The following is a 12,787-nucleotide window of genomic DNA, read 5'->3' as shown; positions in this document are numbered from 1 at the left end:
CTTTATTTAATTGATTTTTGTGGTGGTGATTTTGGTCCATTATACGGAGTTCGTTACACTAATTCAATTCAAGATGGCTTCCACAGCTCTTAAATCCAATTAAGCACATACATATATGTTTGTTACTCAATCAGGTTTACAAATGTTGAGTTAAGATTTGGGTTGGTAGTACCTGATAGCAATATACTCAACTTGTACTTTAAGAGCTAACTGACTAGCTGAAATCTGTTCTTAAAACTTTGCTGTTAACTACAGGAGTCAACTGTGTCTTCCTGTTAGCAAAATATTTCATGAAACACAAGATGGATTTTAATGAAACTTTCAGAAAGTGATGAATGGATGTACATCTACAACTGATGGACTTTTGGAGTCAACCAAATTCAAGGTGGCTGCTCCAACCAACTGAAGATTGAGAACATAACAATGGTTACAACAACACATCAATTTGACAAATATTTAGATAAAATTTAGTTTTGTCATACACATACTTCAAGTGCATAATCCTAACAATGTCAGATAAAATCTGATTAAATTATTATGAAGGTCATGGAAAACACCTATAAGTCCATCCTTTTTTTTATCATGAGAGGATTTTTGTGTAAAACTCTGGCATGAAGGCGACGGGCAATATGGATTCCTTTGAGGACGCGAGGCCACTAAGCTTTGATGTTTTCAACGTTTGACAACTTCCTGTTAGCTGCATTTGGCTATTTGTCTAAAAATGTATCCTTTTGCATCACTTTTCTTAACAATTTTTGTTACATTTTTGTCAATTAACCTGGTATTAATAAGTACCAATATGCAGGATTTTAGTGGTTTCTGCATAAAATCACTGGCTAGATTTTTGTGACTATAGAATGAAGTTTGGTCATGGCCAAAAATATAAAAAATTAAAAATTGCTGGATCATAATCTTTCTAATAAACTATAGTCTGTGATTTATGTCCTTTAGTAAATAAAACACAATTTCTCAAAGCTTGAAAGCAAAAAAAAAGTCATGTTTCCTTCTTGTATAATCAATTTTTAATGATTCAACTGTTAAGAAAAAGTTATTCAAAACCCCAACAAATGAACATTTATAGATTAAACAAGTTTCTACAGTGACCAGGACAAAAACATCCACCTGCTTCAGTTGTTATTCATAATAATTTACAGCCAAAGGTCTTTTTTTCTGAACTCTGACGAGCGTTGGAGCACAATATCCAGATCTTTCAAATTAAATCCATAAAATATGACCTGTTCGGACCGAGAATCAATACTGCATGCTTGTCTGGAGGAAAGCACCAGATGCATTTGCGTTGCTGACTTTTCCAATTTCTACATCTGAGATTAGCATCGCTTTCGAGTGTGCGGCTCATTTTGAAAAACAGAATTTCATTCAGTCGCTCCTGTAGCTGTATGCCCCGAGGCCCCTGAGAAGTGGGGGGGGGTGTATTAATGAAATGAGAGACGGTGTTATTTAAATCACCTCTGCAGCATAACCTGAGGCCTAACACAGTCACTCTGCTTCTTTCAAGACCTGTTTTCATACCTCAGCCAGACGAACCGAACTTAATCAAATCAAAGATATGAACTGAAACACACCGAAAACTTCTATCAGAATATGGAATGAAATCAAAAGGCGTTCTCCTCAAACTAGCACGTAGTATAATTTAAAAACAAACAAAAGTTGCCGTTTTAATGAAACTTTTTGCTTAACGGCTTATTTTATGGGAAAACGGTGATCTAAGATTTAAAGCATTTTATTCACAGCGAGCAGCCTCTTAGTGTATTAAAATAAATATCACAGTTCATTATTACTCCTTTGAATTGAAACAATAGATTGCAAAGCTGTAAACAATATGATTAAATATTAAACTTTACCATCATATTTGACCTATTCTTTAAAACAACCGATCTGAACTTGTTTTCTTGCAGCTCCATCATTCACAGCATTGAAGTTTATTATACTCAAGATGCCGGGCTCATTACTTCATGGTGGTATCTCACTGAGCTGTGGCTCTCAGGAGACTGGTTGCTGACTCATAAATATGAAATATATATATATGCATTTTCCATTCTTGTCTCACTCGCAACCAAGTGACCAAACAGCTTTGTGGCTGTGTTTTGTCTTATAGGTCGCACATACAGCAAGCGTGAAGTATTTATGTAGTACTTTTTGGGCACTGTGTGTCACACTGTCATTGTAAAGTCCCTGCTAGTTAATCCTGATTTGAATCAAGCACAAGAACTATGTAGAGCAGGGCTATTCAACTGGTGGCCCAGGGGCCAAATAAAGCCCACAAGTGTGTTCAGTTCAACCCATCAGTGGGTTCATTTAGAAATAAAACAAGAATTTAAACCAACAAAGTCCATGTCCATCCTTCTGGATGGAAGGTGAAATGTTTCAGCACACAAAAAAAGAAACTGTCCAGGTGACCTGACTGAAAATTGTTGGATTGTATACCTGGATTACTGAGCATGGACATTGTTGGTTTTGAACCAGTTTGACATGACTGTCGACGAGGAAGAGGGCCGGCACAAGAGCAGGGGGCGTGCCAAAGAGACCATCTTAGCACCAACATAACTGGTTTGTTCCACTTTGGAGTAAGCTGTTTGGGGGAAGAATCAGTTTTGTGTTGTGTGTTTCCTTGACTGATGAAGCCTTCTGGATGGAAGGTGAAATGTTTGAGCACAAAAAAAAAAAACTGTCCAGATGACCTGACTGAAAATTGTCGGATAGAATTTAAACCATAAAACAAACTTACTAAATTACAATAACTGTTGGATAGGTCTGTCACAATAACAAATTTTGCTGGGCGATTAATTGTCTCAGAAATTATTGCGATAAACGATAATATTGTTTGAAATTTGACAATAATTACTAATTATTGTCAAATTTAAGAAGAAATATTAGTTAATTTTTGTGTGTAGTACCTTTTTTGGACCACCGGATGACAATATAAAAGCTGTTTGAACCGAAGGATGGATAGTGAGGGAGTGAGCAGCATATCTCTTTAAGGGAGGGAGGCCTCTTGACGAGACATGGGCTTTCACTTCTTCCTTGTTTTCAGTTCTCAAAATGGCAGACGCTAAGTGTGGTTTGAGATCTTTAGCATAGCATTTTCACACAAAGCTTTTCATTAAAAAAATCAGTAAACAAGTTCTCAGCTTCTATCTGCAGAGAAAAACTACTTTTTACACAAAGGTACGGGTTTCAACCGTGATTTTTTGAGCTTCAAAAAACCGAGTTTTTTTTCCCAGGTCGGCTTGTTAGCTTAGCTTGTAGCTTAGCTGCTTTTAGCGAAGCGAGAAGAAAAGAAGAGAAGAAACGATAAAGCAGATAAATGAAAATGAGGTTGATAATTTTCAAGAATCGTGATTAATTGATTTATTGTTTATCGCGACAGGCCTGCTGGAAGTCCAGCCTGCTGGAAGTCCAGCCCCTGAGCCCTAGATTTTCTGTAACTGTGACTCCCTGAGCAATTTAGTTGAATAGGCCTGATGTAGGGTACCGGTCCCCACCCATGGTCCTCGTGACTCTTCATGTTTTAACTGTTTCCCTGCTTCAACACACCTGATTCAAATTCAGAATGTCTTCAAGTTTAGCTGAACGTTTTCAAGGGATGCACGTGTCTCAGGCACGGGTTGCTCAAATATTTCCGGGAGTGCCAAAAATCCAGACTAGATTTTAAGTATTATTTTCAATTTTAAGTAAAGTATGATATATATTTTTTACTTCCAACTGTTCAAAACAATGTTTGCTTTTATATTTAGGAGGTTCTACATATCCCAAATAGCTCGGGGAAATTTAAAAAATGAGCACCTAGCAAAAGCTTGCAACTAAAGCAGATAAAACTGGGGGTTCACCATTGCCCTCCTAACCCCCCTCCCCTGATGACTCCCCAGTCGATAAGACTCCCCATAGAAGCACATACAGTGGGTTGTGAGTGAAGCTGTAGTGACTCAGCAGAATTTCACTTTGAAGTGATTTTACAGTTCACAGATTCTGAAAGGTTGAAAAAAAAATCCTGAAATAAATAACATTTTTTGTCCTACTAAGGATGAACAAATCTTTTTTCAAAGATCAGCATGCAGCTCATGTTTGACCCTGAGTTTTTGGACTTTGAGACTGAGGTATGTTTCTTTTTAGTTTTTCCTCCTAATGATTCAAAGTTTATTCATGTTTATGTCCTGCAGGCCTTCAGACACTTCACATCTTGATCTTCTCATGACACACTTCTTACTAGATGAAGAAGTGTTTAAAAACCTTCAGAACCATGAAATGCCTCAATTATTAGACGTGTCACGTGAAAGCACAGAAATAACCTGTGGTCATTTGCTGCACATTCTGGCTAAACGATGAAAATGTGCAAACACAAAATAAAAAGATTTGCAAAAAAATTGGATAAATTTAAATTTTAACCACTGTCCACTTACCATATTTTTCAGTCTAAAAGTCAGTTTTTTGCATAATTTACATGACCTGTAAAAAATGTTTTCCTCCTATATTTATAAACCAATTTTTGGCTGAGATATGACCGTTTTCATTCATTCTGACTGAAAATATTGAACATTACCATTTTCAGCCGCTAGATGGCACTCAAGTTATATGGCATGCCATTGTGTCATGTAATAGGTAAAAGTAGCTATTAATGACACAATCGGCTTACCTTAGCCTGCCATCTTCATCCAGCTGCGGGATCATGCCTGGAGCAACTGTCAAATCAGCTTAATTTCTCAGCACCGTGCCGGCAAAATGAAGCTGATTTGACTATTAAAGTGCATTTATTAAGTAAAAGTTCAACTGAGACGCACATTTACTATAATGTTGAGCAAACAAACAATTGTTGTAGGTGCTTATCTTATTAAATTTCGAAGAAATGCACAGTGAGTCGGCCCTCTGCGCACTCCCGCTTCCGTGAATCGGTGTTTGAAATGCAGCTGATTTGACCGTCAAAATGCATTAATTAAGGAAAAGTTAGACTGACACACCTTTACTATAATTTTGAGCAAACAAATAATTGTTTTTAGATGATATTCTTGTTAAAGTCCTCCCGTGCACGCTCCTGCAGCCACCATTTGGCACATAATTGATTTTTGGCACAACACCGACCCACACTTCTGGGTTGTCAGTGGTGACGCGTAATAGATGTGAGTTATACGGCAAAGTGACAAATTTATATATTTTTCCACTTTATTAGACATGTTTGGACTGATGCAACTCATAAGACGATGCAACGTGTACGGAGGAAAATACGATAAGTACCTTTTTACAACAACAAACAACCAAGTGGCATCATAGCCTGATGCTATTAAAAACATTTACCGATTCTCTACTAGTTTGCTAATCCTGTTAGCCTATGACAGCTGGTTGGAGCTATTTGGGAAACATTTCACACAACTGTGAGCTAAGAATATGGTTTTATTAATATTGTGCATTCAGCAGGAAACCTGAAAATTACCTCCTATAAACACTTGCTTTGTGTACTTGACTATGCGTGTGCGGGCCCTTCTTATGCCAACGCTTCAGAAGCTACCTGTTCTCCCAGAACAATTAAGTCAAGCCTCTTTACAGTATCTCTGCTCCAATTAATTTTAATATTTAAACAGCCATGCAGAGACTTCTGAACCAGCAAATGTGAGATTAGAGTAAACTCAATTAATTATTGATGGCCATAAATAAACATTCTAATTTGTCGAGCTGCTGTGGTGCGCCGTGAATCAAGAGGAGAAAAAATAAATAAAATACATTTCAACTGAAATTCTGTGCTTATTAGCTGAGCAAATGTTGAACCAAAGGGGAATGGGGGGGGGGGGGGGAGGAAAGAAAAAGGTGAGGAGAAGGACAAAAGATTAGAAGGAGTGAAGAAATGGATAAAAACAACAGAAAACAACATGTGTTTATTACAGAGATTATTTTTTCCCCTAATATTTGACTTGATGCTAATTTTATTAATTTAGACTTATAACGAAAATAATTAAAAATCTTAAAAATCTTTTTGTTGTTTTAGTGGTTTTGATTGTTCTAATTTCCAATAGTTTCATCATGTTCAAGGTTCTTCATTGTCATTCGCATCACATTTGGTACATGAGGTGGAATGAAATTGTGTACTCAAAGTCCCAGTTACACCCCAAAATAGCAAAAATATAAAAAAAACATTAAATAAGGATCTACAAAGTAAGATATATGCTAAACAATAATAATATAGTATAATACAGTGTATTCAACAGCAGCCTGAACATGAGTCTGTAGTGAGCAGATGGGTATGAATATATCAGCTTAAAAGTAAGAAATCAGCAGCACAGATCAAGTGACACATCACCAATTAAAGTGTTATTACAGTGATATTCCTGGTTAGAGATTCATGAGTCTAACAGCCTCAGGGTAGAAGCTGTTCCTCAGTCTAGTGATTCTACACTTAATGCTCCTCAACCTCCTTCCTGAGGGGAGCGGGGTAAAACGTATGTGTGCTGGGTGAGTGGGACTCCAACAGACTTCTGTGCAGCCTCCATGCCACACATTGATGCTGGAGCACAGGATGCTCTCCACTGCACACCTGTAGAAGGAGGTGAGGACTGAGCTTCCCAGACCAGCTCGTCTCAGCCGCCCGAGGAAGTAGAGTCTCAATTCCCAATCATCTCCTTTGTCACATTGAAGGTTGTTCTTCCTGCACCAGCTCTCCAGGTGTTCCACCTCCTGCCTGTAGCTGGGCTCATCATTGTTTGTGATGCATCCCACCACCGCTGTATCATCTGCAAACTTTACAATGTGACACCCTGGATGGGTAGCTGCAGAGTCATATGTGAGCAGAGTGAACAAGAGAGGGCTCAGTACACAGCCCTGAGGGGAGCCAGTGCTGAGGGTTATTGTGGAGGAGGAGAAGTTGTGGATCCTCACTGACTGCAGTCTGTTTGTTAAGAAGTCTAGGACCCAGTTGCAAATGGAGGGGCTTAGTCCTAATGTGAATATTTTGTCCATCAGGGTTTGGGGGCTCATGGTGTTGAAGGCAGATGTGAAGTCCACAAAGATCATACGGACTTAAGAGTCTTTCTGCTCCAGGTGGATGAGAGCAGTGTGGACCACAGAGCAGATGGCGTCTTCTGTTGATCAATTCTTGTGGTATGTGTACTGGTGAGAGTCCTCACTGATGTTGATGGTAACTTTGATGTGGGTCATGACGAGTATTTCAAAGCATTTAGCGACTATCGGGGTGAGGGCGACTGGCCGGCAGTCATTCAGTTATTCACTGCAGAGCTCTTAGGAACTGGGATGATGGTGGTGGTCTTCATGCAGGTGGGAACAGTTGCCAGGGTGAGGGAGGAGTTAAAGATATCAGCCAGCACCTCACAGAGCTGAGCGGCACAGTCCCTCAGCACCTTCCCAGGATGTTGTCTGGACCAGTAGCTTTGTGAGGATTAATCCTCCTGAAGGTCCTCCTTACTTCTGCTGAGGTCTTGCTGAGTGCTACACAGAAGACATTATTGGACATTTTGCAAAGACTTTCTGTTTTTGACATTTTGGAAGATTATACTTAATGGAAAATATATGAAAAAGAAGGTTAAATCTATAATGGAATGCTTTTTAAAGCTTTTGGTTGTAAAACACATCTAAGGTGACTGAATGACACAGATAATAAACAGAGAGCAGCAGAAGAGTTTTATTCAGAGTTACAGGTATCTGTCACCGTAAAAACTGGACTTTGTTGTTTTACATTCACACTGTTAACTTCTTCCTTTGTCTGAGAATAGTTGGTTAAGAAACAATTTAAATAAGTGATAAAACGTAGTAATTAAATTGTTTTATTGTGAAAGGGGGTTCAAGAAGCTGATCATCTGTTTTCCATTCATCTCATGTTAAACCAGTTATCTAACCAGAAACTGATACTAAAATTAAGACACAACTGTACATTCCCATGATTGCTTTATAATCGTTGTTATGGAAAATTATTGCTTATTTTGTTTTTAATGCTTATTGAAGATAACTGTCAGTGATAATAATATATTATGAATATAAAATTTCAGTTTATTATTTGAATGTTCATTTAGGGTCAGCTATGTTCTGATGTTTTCCTAAAGTTGTCTCTTAAACTGGCCTCCTGTTGGGGCTTCACAGACCAGCAGAGCACCACTACAGTCACCATTCACTACAGCGACATTTTTGTGACATCAATATTTCTTCCTTGAAGTCCACGTTATTGTTTTGTTTCATTTTCAAAAGCTGCAACAAAGGTTTCAGAGGTCCTAACAGAACTTCCAGACAGAAACTGTCTGGCTCTGACGGTGAATTGTTCATAGAGCGCAGAAAACATGACGAGAACTTGATTAGGGATGAGGAGAAATCAGCTCCAAAGTTAACGCAGCCCAGACTGAAGATTGATTAGAGCAGATTTTGTAACATAAAAAAAAATCTTCCAACAAACAGTTCAGTGAATATGTTGCTTCAAATACCAAAAAAAAAGTTAATATTAAAACACTGTTATTCCAGTGGGATGCACATTCATTAAAATCAATACAAACTTGCAAAATATTACTTTTCCACTGTTGTGGATTATTTATTGTTGTTGTAGTTTTGCAGACTGTCATCAGAGCTGTTCCACCTACATGCAAATGCATAATCAAAACCAAACATGTGCACACAGACAGCTACACACCACGTTTACAGAGGGTTTTCTCCTCAAACTCATGAATATATAAGCGCGTGTGTATGGCAGGCAGAGCAGACTAACATGACAGCCTCCCGACAGCTCCTGTACACAAGCAGCCTGCTCTCTGCTTTAGATATACAGTAGATTTTGAAAGGTATTCAAGAGTCGAGGGGGAGCTGGGGGAGCGGAAACACCACATGAATAAATAGAAATCAAGCATTCACTGGCTGTGGTTTTTGGCACTTTGAGCAGGGAAATGTAGGGGGGGTTGTCGGGGGGCATGGCTACTGGGTTTGACAAGCCACGATGGGCAGCAGCTGCTGTCAGAGTGCCAGGTGGTGATGCGTGAACTCGGGGAATGGAGATGTGACGCCACGGACTCCTGAGTCAGTCACGGGAGACGGCTGCAGGGGCCGTGGGACGGCCCCTTTAACACCAGTCCACCTGTCAGAGCTCTGGCCAGCATCACACACACTCACATGCTTGATAGCAGACGTGCTTCTTTTAGCTGATACCAAAACAGGCGCTTGATAGGGTGTGATTACAGCTTGGCATAGATCCCTGTAATACTGGACAACCTGCAGCCAGTGAAGCACATTGTGTTCAGACACACTGCTGCTTCCCATTTTGTTCAGAAGGACACATGTGTTGTCTATTTACCATCTTACTGCAGGTAACATCCCGTGCTGTAGAAAGTAACTTCATGTATGTTTAGCTTTATAGAATTTCTGTTTGACTTTATAGTCCACCTGGAGTTTCACCGCTTTTAATTTATTGAGATAAAGTTGCTTTCTTACAACTGAGATTTTTTTAAAATTGAATTTAGAAAACATGGCTGGTTTTATGGTGCTTGATAAAGAAAGTGTTTAGATTTTTTTTTAAGTGAAGTTCTTTAGAGTGATTAAAAGTGATAAAAAAAAATCCTTGCTGCAAAAATGACTAAAACATTACAAATTGTTGTAAAGTAAAAAATAGCTAAAGGCTAGTACGAGCAGGTGCAGTTTTAAAGCAACTCTATGAAAACGTCAGAGCAGTTCAAGTGAACGCTGTTTCAAGGTTCAAGGTTCTTTATTGTCATTTGCATCACATGTGGTACATGAGGTGGAACGAAATTGTGTGCTCAAAGTCCCAGTTACATCCAAAACTATAAAGTATATACAAATAAACAGTGCACAAGGATCTAAGATACACGCTAAACAATAATAATGTAATGTAATATGGTGTAATAAACAGCAGCCTGAACATGAGTCTGTTATGAGTATAAATATAGCAGCTTATGGGTAAGAGATCAGCAGCATGGATAATCAGCAGCACAGATAAAGTGACACGTCACCAATTAAAGAGTCATCACAGTGATTTTTTTCCACAGTGATTATCCTGGTTAGAGATTCATGAGTCTAACAGCTTCAGGGTAGAAGCTGTTCCTCAGTCTAGTGGTTCTACATTTAATGCTCCTCAACCATCTGCCTGAGGGGAGCGGGGCAAAAAGTGTGTGCTGGGTGAGTGGGGTCCTTCATGATGCAGGTGGCCCTCTTCCTGCATCTGTAGGTGTAGATGTCTGTGATGGTGGGGAAGCTGACTCCAACAGACTTCTGTGCAGCCTTCACCACTCTCTGCAAAGCTTTTCTTTCTGCAGCTGTGCAGCCTCCATGCCACACGTTGATGCTGGAGCACAGGATGCTCTCCACTGCATACCTGTAGAAGGAGGTGAGGACTGAGCTTCCCAGACCATTTGCCTCAACCGCCTGAGGAAGAAGAGTCTCTGATGAGCTTTCTTGATCAGGCTGGTGGTGTTGTTGCCCCATTTGAGGTTGTCATTCAGGTGCACACCCAAGTCCTTGTAGCTGGAGACCACTTCCACTGCAGATCCTCCTGTGTTTAAGGGTGGGGCGGGGTGTGTTCGCTCCTTCTGAAATCCACGACCATCTCCTTCATTTTCCTCACATTGATGTGAAGGTTGTTCTTCCTGCACCAGCTCTCCAGGTGTTCCATCACCTCCTGCCTGTAGCTGGACTCATTGTTTGAGATGCAGCCAACCACCGCTGTATCATCCTCCTAAACCTGAACACCATCATCAATTTTGAGTTTTATCTAGAACAGAAACTATCATGTTTGTTTGTTTTTGAACCCAATGTCAATCTGATGGGGGGCAGTAGGGTAAAATAAAGATAATTGAGATGAATGGGATTGGGAGCAGGTGAAGCAGGAGCTGGTAACATGAGGGAAGAAACACTGGGGAAGGCAGGAAATACAAGTACCAGTACAAAAATCCAAGAATCTAAAGAAATGACACAACAGGACACAGATTCTCATAGAAACTACTTGATAAAAAATGTATTGCAGTGGTAAAAACTGCTGATTTCATGGTACTTCAAAAGGAACACTATTTAACTGAGTTTAACTGCTCTTTGCTTTTCCCTCAGAAAGTTTGCCTGATTTCTCAACGTTTCATTTTGCAACACACGTTTCTCATGGATCTTTGCCATGTGAGGGGTTTTCCTTTCACATTTTCCTCTAAGTGAAGTCCTGGGCAGGGTCTCCATCCTGCTCCTCCTGACGCCACATCACTTCCTGATCCAGCAGTCTCACCAGCTCGGACTGCAACCAAATGCTGGATTGCATTGTCACACCGGTAATCATTATGGCCAACTTTTGAAAACATATGTACCGTATTTTCTGCTGTATAAATCCCAACTTTTTACATAAATTAGCATGCCCTGCAACTTATACAGTGAAACAACTTATTTATGTTTTTTCCCCCCATATTTGTAACCCAATTTTTGGCTGAGATCTGACGATTTCATTCATTCTGACATGGAAAATATTGAACACTACCATTTTCAGCTGCTAGAGGGCGCTCGAGTAGTATGCCAAGTGTCTCATTAATAAGTAAAGGTGGCTATTAATGAGACACTTGGCTTGCCATACCAAGCCACCTTCGTCTTGCTCCAGAATCAATGGAGCAAACGTCAAATCAGCTGCATTTCACCGCACCACCCAGGAGAAATGCAGCTGATTTGACCATTAAAGTGCATTTATTAAGGAAAAGTCCAACAGAGACACACCTTTGCTCTAATGCCGAGCAAACAAATAATTGTTTTTAGGTGGTTATGTTGTTTAAATTTCGAATAAAAGCACAGCGAGTCCTCCCTCAGCACACTCCTGCAACTGCGAATCGGCTTTTGAAATGCAGCTGATTTTACCGTCAAAGTGCATTTATTAAGTAAAAGTTAGCCTGAGACACACCTTTGCCATAATTTCAAGCAAACAAATAATTGTTTTTAAGTGTTAATCTGGTTAAATCATTGTTAAAGTCCTCCCATAAACGCTCCTGCTGCCGCCATTTGGCAGCCAATCGATTTTTGGCACAACACCGGCCTACGTTGCCAGGTGGTCAGCAGTGACAGAATAGATGCAACTTATACGGCAGTGCGACGTGTACGACAGCAAGTACGGTAGTGTTTTAGGGACTTTGAGATTTATTGTATACCTGCCTTCATGTACCTTCTTTGTGCAGAACCAACTCTGATTTCCTCATGGACTGCTGGGAAGATAAACTCTCCCTACCCCTTGGATTCCTCTGAAATATCCTTCTTGAAAAAGCTGGTAAACCTCATCAAGGAAGTATTCACCAATCCACTTACCTGCCTGGCCCACTCTCCATCAATATTTAGTTAAATAATCAAGTACTCTCTCAAATTTAGACCATAAGCTCTGAAGTGGTTTTGCGCTGCTGTCCCTATACTTTTCTTTTTTTATTGTTGTCTGTCTCGTTTGGAAAGCTGGACAGTGGGCAGTGTTTTTATTTTCTTTTTTTTGCCTCGGCATGAAGCAAAGGCAGAAAGCGAGAAAAAAAACTTTCATTCATACTGCCATAATACTCTATTCATGAACCCCATGTGCTTTTATTATTTAAAGCATTCTTCCAGCACAGAAAGCTCCATCCTGTCTCATTGTGGAGCCATCATCTGAGGAGCTATTTCCACAGAGGCAAAAAATAGTCCCATTTGTGAAATGCTGATTATCCAAAATGGGACCCCAGGGCCTGAGTGGAGGGAAAGACCGGATTCTACAGGCTTCCACATCCCACTGGTGGAAAGGTTTTCTTCTTTATTATAACTGTGTTAAACCATAAGCTTTGAATACAAACTGTCAAAATAT

The sequence above is a fragment of the Nematolebias whitei genome, chromosome 21, assembly GCF_014905685.2.
Source record: "Nematolebias whitei isolate Nwh7 chromosome 21, NemWhi1, whole genome shotgun sequence".
Classification (NCBI taxonomy): domain Eukaryota; kingdom Metazoa; phylum Chordata; class Actinopteri; order Cyprinodontiformes; family Rivulidae; genus Nematolebias; species Nematolebias whitei.
This window is presented reverse-complemented; position numbering follows the sequence as displayed.